Source organism: Telopea speciosissima, chromosome 4 (genome assembly GCF_018873765.1).
Source record: "Telopea speciosissima isolate NSW1024214 ecotype Mountain lineage chromosome 4, Tspe_v1, whole genome shotgun sequence".
Lineage (NCBI taxonomy): Eukaryota > Viridiplantae > Streptophyta > Magnoliopsida > Proteales > Proteaceae > Telopea > Telopea speciosissima.
Window position 1 is genome coordinate 58,015,635 of NC_057919.1, and position 10,119 is coordinate 58,025,753.

Below are 10,119 nucleotides of genomic sequence, written 5' to 3' on the forward strand. Positions count from 1 at the left end.
CATTCGGTTTCATAACAGCCCATGACTTGACTACTAGAGCCTACTGCTCTTCACTGAAAGCCATTTGGAATAAGGAACAGTAGTTACTTGACTTGCAGGTTTTCCTCTGGAGAATGGTGATCGATCTGTGAGATACTTACAAATTAGCAGGCTATTACAAGTTCCAATCATATTTAAAGAGAACCTTTCAGCCTTTCAGGTCATCCAAGAGCCGATTCAGATCCTTTATAGTCAATATCTAACAGTGATACACACAGGAATTAATGAATATTCTCTAAACCTCTTTAATATAAAAGTTAAAAAAAAAAAAAAAAAAAAAAAAAAGCAAGGATCATCGAAGGATTTGGAAGGATTTTGAAAGATTTTCAGGATACCTGCAACTCATCTTCCCCAATCGATTTGGGGAAGATGAGTTGCAGATTTTTTGGTTTTTTTCTTTGCATGGGCAATTTTGTCATTTCACCCCATATTTTTAATACCGTTAGTCATGAACTAACGGAATGGACTTATTTGTTACCGTTTACAAACCTCAAGGGGGTACGCAGAATTTTCCAAAACTAAGGGTAAAATTATCTTTTCGTAAAACCTCAAGGGTGATATGTGTAAATTACCCTTAATAATTTTAATTACTTAGGGCCAGCAAGCATCCCAACTATAGCAGCATTTATGGCATCCTGGTTTTCCACTCTGGAGGCTCGGGCTGCCATCAGAACAATATTATCTGCATCAGTTCTTTTTGCTAAGACCTGAGTAAATGTAATTCAGGTTTAGAAATTTGTTGTCAAGGTGTCACCTATGTGGCTACAATTGATTCCTTAATGCTCAAGGCCGCTGGTCCCCTTGAGTATCAAGGTGCCTAAACACAAGAATAGAAGAACTATAAGATGTTGAACTAAATAAATACAATACCAAATAACTACAAATGAATAAAACATGAAAAACCACAGAATATATATAGCTAAATAACTATAAGATATAGCATTAAGCTTTACCACACTATAGAAAATATCAAACATATAACCAACCATTTAGCCCCCACCTGGGGGGTAGGTAATTGTCCTTGTGTACCTTGCTGTGATCCATGACCACTATGGGTTAGGGAATAATTTAAAGTACATCCGTTTTAAACACATTTCCGTTTTTTACCGTTTAAACACGTTTTGCCGTATGCTTTCCAAACATACGGTAAAAATCGGCAAACGGTAAGCATTTCCGTTTTAAACGCATTTTAAAACATGTTTAAAATACGTTCTCATTTTTTTGGCTTTTTTTAAGACCTTGGACTTAATTGACCATATCTCTCTCTCCCAAACTCTGATTGGCCTGATTCATTCACCTATGTAAAGATGACACGAAGGGCTACATTTTTCATGATATAACATTTTCTCTCCCATACCGTCCATTTTTTGTTTTTTACCATTCTTTATTTTTTTGATCATTTTATTTGACCATCCGTTTGCAATTTTTTTCAATTTAAAACTCGTACCATAAAACTCCATTTTTTTACCGTTCACGTTTTTGCTAACTATGGTCAGAACTACATCCACAGCAATCATCATAAACATCACCCATCAATCAACCTCAATAAGATTCTTGTAAACAATGAGCTTGTCCAGTGTTAAAATTCCAGCTTTGTCACTGCAAATTGTTGGACAAGTGTGTGTCCATCAAACCGGTTCGGTCCGGTTCAACCTGGTTCACCTTTGTATTGAACATTTATACATTTTAGTTTAATATTGTCACATGCGATATAAACTTTTTGAGCATTATGTGTCCATAAGTTATACTTAAAATGGTAGTCACGACTAGGGTTTTGGGCACTTATCATATGGTCGTGCATTGGGTATGCCTAGACATGTGATGTCGGTCGAATGCGAGTGCTCACATGTTTGATGTGTGCATTGGCGAAGTATTCTTGCCGGATATAGGAAGGGATAGACATGTGTCCGACACCTGCACTGAGGGAACCCTGTCACTGCAAAGTGTGATCGCATTCTTTGGTTCATCAATGCGAGACTCAAGCGAGTCAAGCGTGTTGGAATGCATGAACACTTTGTGAGTGAAGGAGTTATCCAACACGGTCACCACGCCATTGGGGAACACCAAGATAGAGACTATATCGTGCATGGTCGGATCGAATGCGGATCCAGTACCGTTTTGGAAATGGTTTTGCAAAATTTATTTTACATAAAATGATACATTATTTATAGTTATTTCAAATAAAGTGTTTTATCGAGTTTTGCGGGACCCGATCGGATGCACAGACGCTCTTATATGGACATGTACTATGGATTGGGGTTTGGCGGTACATGTGTACATGCCCTAGATTCCATAATGATGGTGTTGATTAGTGGGGGGTTGTATATGATAAATTGTTATCATATAGGGAGTTATTTGGAATTTGCTAATTTAATTGGCTCTTTATTTAATTAATGGATTTGGTGCTAATTATAATTATCCATTAATAATTAAATAAAGAATCTAATTAATACTTTCCCTATTAGATTCTCGCTTCTTCACCTGTGTAGCACTTTGAGTTTAAAGCAGGCTGTAAGGCGAGAGAGAGAGAGTCGGACTCTCACTAGGGCTCTATTAAATCTATCTAGGATTTAATTAAACCCTATTATTATAAATAGGGGACCAAAAATATGCGTGAGAGAAGACGTTGTTTAGCCAACACAAAGCACATCCATACCCGCCATTTCTTTTAAGCAACAGAGCGCCTCATGTATATAGGATAGTGAAACCTACAATGGGTGATGGATAATAACATCCTTAAATGTCTACCCATCCTACCTGCTGAGATAAGTGATGGGAACCAATTGCCATTGTTACCTAAATAACTGTAGGTATGGCAATGGGAAACCCTCTAATCAGAAGGACAAGTAGATTGTCAATTCCTGGACGATACTTCCAGTGATGAATGGGATACGCAACAACAATCTCCACCACCATTCCAACAACAATTGAACAAATGTAGAAGTTCCCGATTGCAGTCAAGACCTATGAAATAAAAAAAACAAGGATCAGAATAAACCCAGCAATAAATAGAAAATAGCTTTATTGGTGGGAATTACACAGAGATCTGTGCTTACTTATTAAAATGGTTGACTTGGTTTGTAATGTCCAAGAGATGAGCAACCTTTCCAAAGAGAGTATGCACACTAGGGGCAATGACCACAGCTTCAAAAAGACAAAGTAGATCAGAGCAGAACTACTTGGAAAGACACATGTGGCTTCTATCAATACCTTAGCATTGGGAGTGAGCCGCGCCATGAGAGCAGCAGCAACTTTACCAGGCATTTTTCTCCTAAATAAAACTGATAGTTGAATTGATAAGTAGTAGAGTAATGATACTATCAAAGTCCTGCCAGTCAGGAGGTTTTCCCTGCCTGACAAACAAAGAGGGAAAAAATAAAAAAAGAGTAGACTATCAAAGCCCCACCCCCTTTAAACCCCAAACCAAAAGAGCACACAAAGCAAAAGTCGGTGCTAACTCCTCCATTAGCAAGGGTGATGGCCATAATCGCAGCTACTTCCACAACCCATGGACAAAGGGTTCCACAGGGTTCCATATAAACCCTAAGAATTTCAAGAATTTACTTTGCTGACAAAAGATCAGGTTTGTCACTGCAGACAGTCCAGTTTGGCGGGTATGCAAGGAAGCGGTGGATTGAAGAGATGAGTCGAGATTCGGAAGAGAAAGTGGGGTAAGTTGTTTGATTGTAAGAAAATCTTTTAAAGGGAGACAAAAGATTAGGTTTGCCGCTGCAGACAGTCGAGTTTGGCGGGTATGCAAGGAAGCGGTGGATTGGAGAGATGCATCGAAATTCGGAAGAGAAAGTGGGGTAAGTTGTTTTAATTTTTTGGTAACTAGGGGATAACTTGTAGGATCCCTCTACTTCCATGTGTTGTACTTTCATCCTACTTCCACGATTTCTCAGCACACCACCTATCTTTATGATCATCCAACGGCTGTGTTTGAATTAATTCAAATTTTTTTGAAAATCTGATGAGACCTATCTCGACCACCATAAACCCAAAAAGCAACCCAACCTAACCGGTTCATCCCATTCAAACTAAACCCACTTTTAACCCAATCATTTTCACTCAAACTAAACCCCCAATCATCCCCATTTCTATTCCAATGAAATGCCCTAAACTCTGAGGTGCAGAAGAACTTCATCGCTCCACTCAGGTGTAGGATGAGGAAAAATAGTTGTAAGAAATAGTTTAGTTCACACAGATTGCAGAAGGTCATCAACCATGGAGGCTGGTATTTACTCTCTTATTCTTCTCCCCTCCAGTTCTCTCATCTCTTATGTTCTATTTCTGCTGTTGCTACTTATAATAAAATATCATCTCCCTTTACCCTCTGTTTCTGTTATCTGGAATTTCATGTTTTTTAATCTGTAAATTTTGATCTCTCTGCTGCAATCTCTTATCACATCTTCTATTCTAAGTAAACTGAACAGATTTGATCCCAACAACCAAAAGGATCATGTATGGACCCTTCTCGACAGCCTCATCAACCTTGTTTATTGCAACCATAAATCCAATTTCTTGATAGCATGAACCAGTAAAGTCACACTCAGTCATCCCATTTCCACCTCCATCTGACCTCCCTCAAGAACCTTTGCACATGCTTGGTTTTTCCTCGCTTTGTCCTCAACCCAAGACCTTCACATAAATTGCATTTGTAGGTGTGAGAGGAACTATATCACAACCATTGTCCATTTCACAGGGAACAAATAAATAAACCATAACCATCCTAACACTGGAAATTGGCCCGTCCTTTACTCAGCCCAGAAGAAGTTTTAGACTATAGCATTGAAGATAATCATATTTATTAATGGTTTAATACTTACCATAATATAATTTCAAGGCTAAGAACAGGGGTGGGGCTAGGTTGCAGAAGAAGATGAGGGCAAGGCCACAAGGGCATGCTCGTGTTTGCAGAAGAAGAAGATGGGGGTTTTTGGGTGTTCAGTTTAACCTATCCAGAAAAAGAAGAAAAAGACAAATGGAAGATGGCGGAGTGGATGGAGAAAGGGGCAAACCAGAGTTTTGCCACAAGGGCATGTTCGTGTTTGCAGAAGAAGATGGGGGGTTTTTGGGTGTTCAGTTTAACCTATCAAAAAAAAAAAAGATGAGATTATTCATCCACAGAAAGGGAGTGAAATGAAAAAATACAATTGGAGCGATGGAGTTTTTCTGCAACACAGAGTTTTAGGGCATTTCGTTCGAGAAGGGTTTTGAAGGGAGAAGGGTGGATTGCAAAGTAGGGTTTCATTTTTTCTCCACGATGGTTGCCGCGGCTCAGATGGACGTTGCAATGTCACCCATTTTCGGTGTGGTTCAGGCAGATTTGAAGAAGAAGAGAGCGGGGAAGAAGAAGGTCGAGATTTGGGGAAATTTGGGATTTCAAATCGTTTTGAAACCTTATCACTGTAATGGGTTGTGTTTGGTTTTGGGTCGTCTGGGTCGGTCGGGGTTTTTTTTGGGTTTAATGAGGTTCAAAACCCATTTGAAATTTTGGACTAACAACCGTTGGATGGTTGTCAGTACAGGTGTTGCTCCCAAAAATCGTGGAAGTAGGATGGAAGTAGAGGATGTGGATCCGTAAGTTGTATGATCGTAAGAAAATATTTGGGAAAATTACATGATTAGCTACTTTTGGGTTTTCATTTACAAAATTGTCTACCCTATGTTTGAGTTAACAAAAATAGACAAAAACAAGTTAAGGTTTACAAAACTGGACAAAATAGTGTCTCTCCCTCCCACACTTACTTTTTTAGACATTTTTATCCTTGTCATTGCCTTCTCGCCCAGGCATCCTCCGTTCCCTGCAACCTTACCTTTGTCCCAGCCACCGCCATTCTCTACTATCCCAAGCAACAGAGAAAAAAAAAAGAGATTTTTTCAGAGGGGAACTGTCGAGGAAAGAAGGAGAGTCACTGTTTTGTCTAGTTTTATAAAACTAAACTTGTTTTTGTCTATTTTTGTTAACTCAAACATAGGGTAGACAATTTTGTAAATGAAAACCCAAAAGTAGCTAATCATGTAATTTTTCCAAAATATTTTGTGTGTAAAATAAAATTTAAATACGAAGGGTACCAGTAATTTGGGTAAATTAAAATGAAAGCATAATGAGTAAGAATTGATATTTAAATAAGAAATACAGGGTAAAATAATCAAGTGAAAAAATAACCAAGAAGCATGCATTTGTGCACTTATATAATAGTATGATAATATGATATGATATGATTTTATTATTGGGAAAAAGAACTCTGTCCAGGAGTCTGGCCTAAGCCAGCACTCCTATGAGTCTATTTCTCTCCTCCTCATATAAAAAGACATTTATGCCCCTTTGTTTTGAGGAGAGAGAAAGACACATGTGAGTATTGGCATAGGCCACACTCCTTGCAGAAAACCACCTCCCATAATTATTACTAAGTTTTACGGTTCAATTCATTTTGGAAAGATTACACTGTGACCCCCTGAGGTTTGCCCTAAATATAGTGTGACCCCCTATGTTTTTAAAATATCCACTCCAACCCCCTGAGTTTAGGATACTTGTTACACCTAGCCCCACTCTGATAGAGCATTCTCGTTAGTTGCTGACGTGTTGGTCATTGATGTCTTAAAATAACAAATATACCCTTAATGGGGGTGTGAGCTTACCATTTTGCCCATAGGCAGCCCAAACTTCACACCCCTTTGGATTTGGCTCCTGTCCTGCACTGATGGGAGCTGGAGCGTCCAGCCCATGGAAACCAACTAAAAACAGGGGGTGGGGTGGTCATTTTGCATGTGGTCAGAATTTTATTTTGGGGAAAAAGATCTTCTTCTGAGAGTGTAGCATACATCAACACTCTCATGAGTCTATCTCTCTCCGCCTCATATGAAAAAACACATCTACCCCCTTGTTTTGAGGAGAGAGATAGACACATGAGAGTGCGCTGGCGTAGGCCACACTCCCATATAGAAAACTGCTTTTATTATAGGAAAATAATTTGCCACAACCCCAGTTTGCAGATTTATGCACATGTATAACTCTAAATCCGGATAAAAGATATGTATGTTAACTCTAACAAGACGCCGTGTGATAACCGATGGTCATCCATTTACATACATTCATTAACTAATAATAAAAGCCATAATCATATGGACATATAGTGTGTTCTTGAGGCAGATGTATATATCATTAAGCATCCCATCCGTGGATCCTACACTCTATATCATTAAATCTAAAGGACCATAATCAATAAACCGAAATCAACCCATCCAATAGCTTATTAGGTCCATTCTAGATATACGGATAAGTTATTGGTTTTCCAACGGTTCCAAAACCGATAGACAAATTAGGAATCGGAATAAATCCACAACCTAACCCTATATATTATCCTAATGCTTAAAACTTAAGGTCATGCGAATATATTATCCTAATTCTTAAAACTTAAGGTCATGCAAGCTATGGTTAAATATTTTTTCTTTATTTCTTTATTTTTTGTTTTTCAATTTTGACTTATATCTCTTGTCTCATATACTATTGGGAAAGAGAACACCACCTGATCGAGTGTATTGTATAACTCCTGTGCCCAAAGACAAGGTTGTGTGAAATAACCTCTGCACCCTCAAGAATTATATCTGAGCGCAAGTGGTACGCCACAAGCTTGACATTGCAACAAAGAATATAATGTTTCAGTCAATGTAGTTGGAAAACCCCAAGTTTCCCGTAAAAGTGCTATAACAATCCCCTGGTAATGTAAATTCAAAAAAAAGATAAATCAATACATTTATGCATCTACTGTTCATTCTACATGATAATATAAATTAGGATAAATTACATGTCACCCCAAATTTTTAAATGAAACTCAAATCACCACTTTATACATTTACAAACATTCTTTATATTTACCGTAGTATCTACAAACATTCTTGAATTTCCCTTAAATTAATATAGGTATGCATGCATTTACAAACATTCTTGAATTTCCCTTCATTTCTTTATGAGTTATGATAAACACATGGAGAGATGGTGGTGGCTCTTCAAGTGGAAGTGTAGTTTACCGTTGCCAATACCACCCAAGCCCATTCCAACGACTCCAAATGACAGCATTCCAATGAAACGATTGACAGTAGCGCTCTCATTTTTTGCTTCAAAATCTGGGTTTACGAGACCCAAAAAAAAGAAAAAAATTCTTCCGCCGAAGCAAGCTGAAAAGGATTAAAAAATCTCTTCTGCAGAAGAGAGCCGAAAAGGATTCTGTTAGAGGTTGCACTATATCATCGGTAAAATAACCAAATTCTTTTCTCTTCCCATCTGAGACACGCCAAGATTAGATCCAAGAAGAAAAATTTCTCACCCAAAACTCATTAACAGCAGAAAAGCTCCTGCAGAACTAGCAACTACAGCTAGGACTGGAAAAGGCTTACTCACCTATTTCGTGGTGAAGATAAGATCCACCAGACAACAAATTACAAATCCACAAACATAACTACATGAACAGAATATAGATGGGTAAAAATAAAACAAAAAAAGAAAGAAAGAACAGTTTTGAAGAAGACGAAGAAAGCCATTCGATTTTATAAAAAGAAAGCGATTCGAAGGGATTTAGAAAAGTGGATTGAGCCTTGGGATTGGGGATAACATCCAGAGAAAAAGGAGAATTCCGTATTTGGGAGAAGCATCAACGGTTGGGAAACGCCAAAATGGCTTACAATTGGAGCGTCGATATTTAATGGTAGGAGGTTCACATAGATCGCTGACGTGGATGGAAACCCTTAATTTTCTATTATTTTTTTTTTTATAGGACCCTCAATTTTTTATTTTTGATGAGTTGAATTAGATCGATTCAAAGATGGCTCTCAAAACTTAATCTGAATAAGTTTCACGGGCATATGAATCGGGCCTTTTAACTCTCGGTTGGGCGTCGACACTCTGGCTATCTAGCATATGATTTGTTGGTGGTTGTCGATTGTTTCTCAGGGAAGTCTAGTGGTCACACCCAATGTCAACGTAATAAAATTGTTCTCTATGTCAGGGGCATTGGCTGCGTCCAGACGCATGGGGGGTGAGTGAAATGACCACCTCACACCCTTGAATGGTTGAAAAGCAACTCCCATGTGTCTGGGCGCAGCCTGCCTTACGGCACAAAGAACATCAACCCTAAATAAAAATAGATAATGACAATTTGATAAATATTGGAAAGTGTAAAACTAGAGGATGGAACATATCGTACCTAGGGTTGTCAATTCTAAGCTTGACTTGAGTAGCATTTGGTTGTTCTCGTTGCAAGGGTCCTACCCAACGAACGCCCGACTAGGATCAACCGATTAGTAGCCCAACTCAGCCCAATATGCTTAAAACACGTTTAGAGTCCGTTTATAGTTTTGTTTAAAGCTCGTTTACTCAACCCGACATGTTTACAACCCGTTTAGAGATAAACGTGTCATTAGTCCGTTTAAAGCCCATTTATGTCATGTTGAGCCCGATTATTAGAAGCCCTAAAACTGACCAACCGTATATAAACCGTACCATGCCTGCCATATGCAAGTCCAACTACATATTTGTGCAGTCACGGTGCAAGACAAAAATATGGTGAGGTCCAACTAGGCCCGATTGGTTGACACCCCAAAAGATAATTCTAATTTCATTCTATTCCAAAATAATGTTATCAAAATATTGATTTACTTTAATCAGTTATGGAAAAAAAAATTGGATCCCACCTGAAATCAAGGAAGCAAAGCGTGATGGTTATCAAACAGATTTTTTAAAATATCACTTATAGTAAGTCTCGTTAAAGATTTTTGAATCTTTCAATCTATTTTGATCTTGTGCATCATTATCATTATGCATAGAAGCGAGAAGAAGAATATATATCAAAACGAAGGCTCACACAAGCTAGGCATGGACTCCACTTGAGCAAGGTGCTCGGGCAAAGGGTGGGGTGGTCATTTCGCCCTACCTGTGTGAGGCTAAAAGAAGAATATATACATCAAAACTAGGGCTGTAAACGGATCGGATTCGGCTCGGATAGTGCTATATCCGCATCCACATCTGATTAGCTATCGGATGGATTCGGATAATGTTAAACAAATACGGATACGGATACG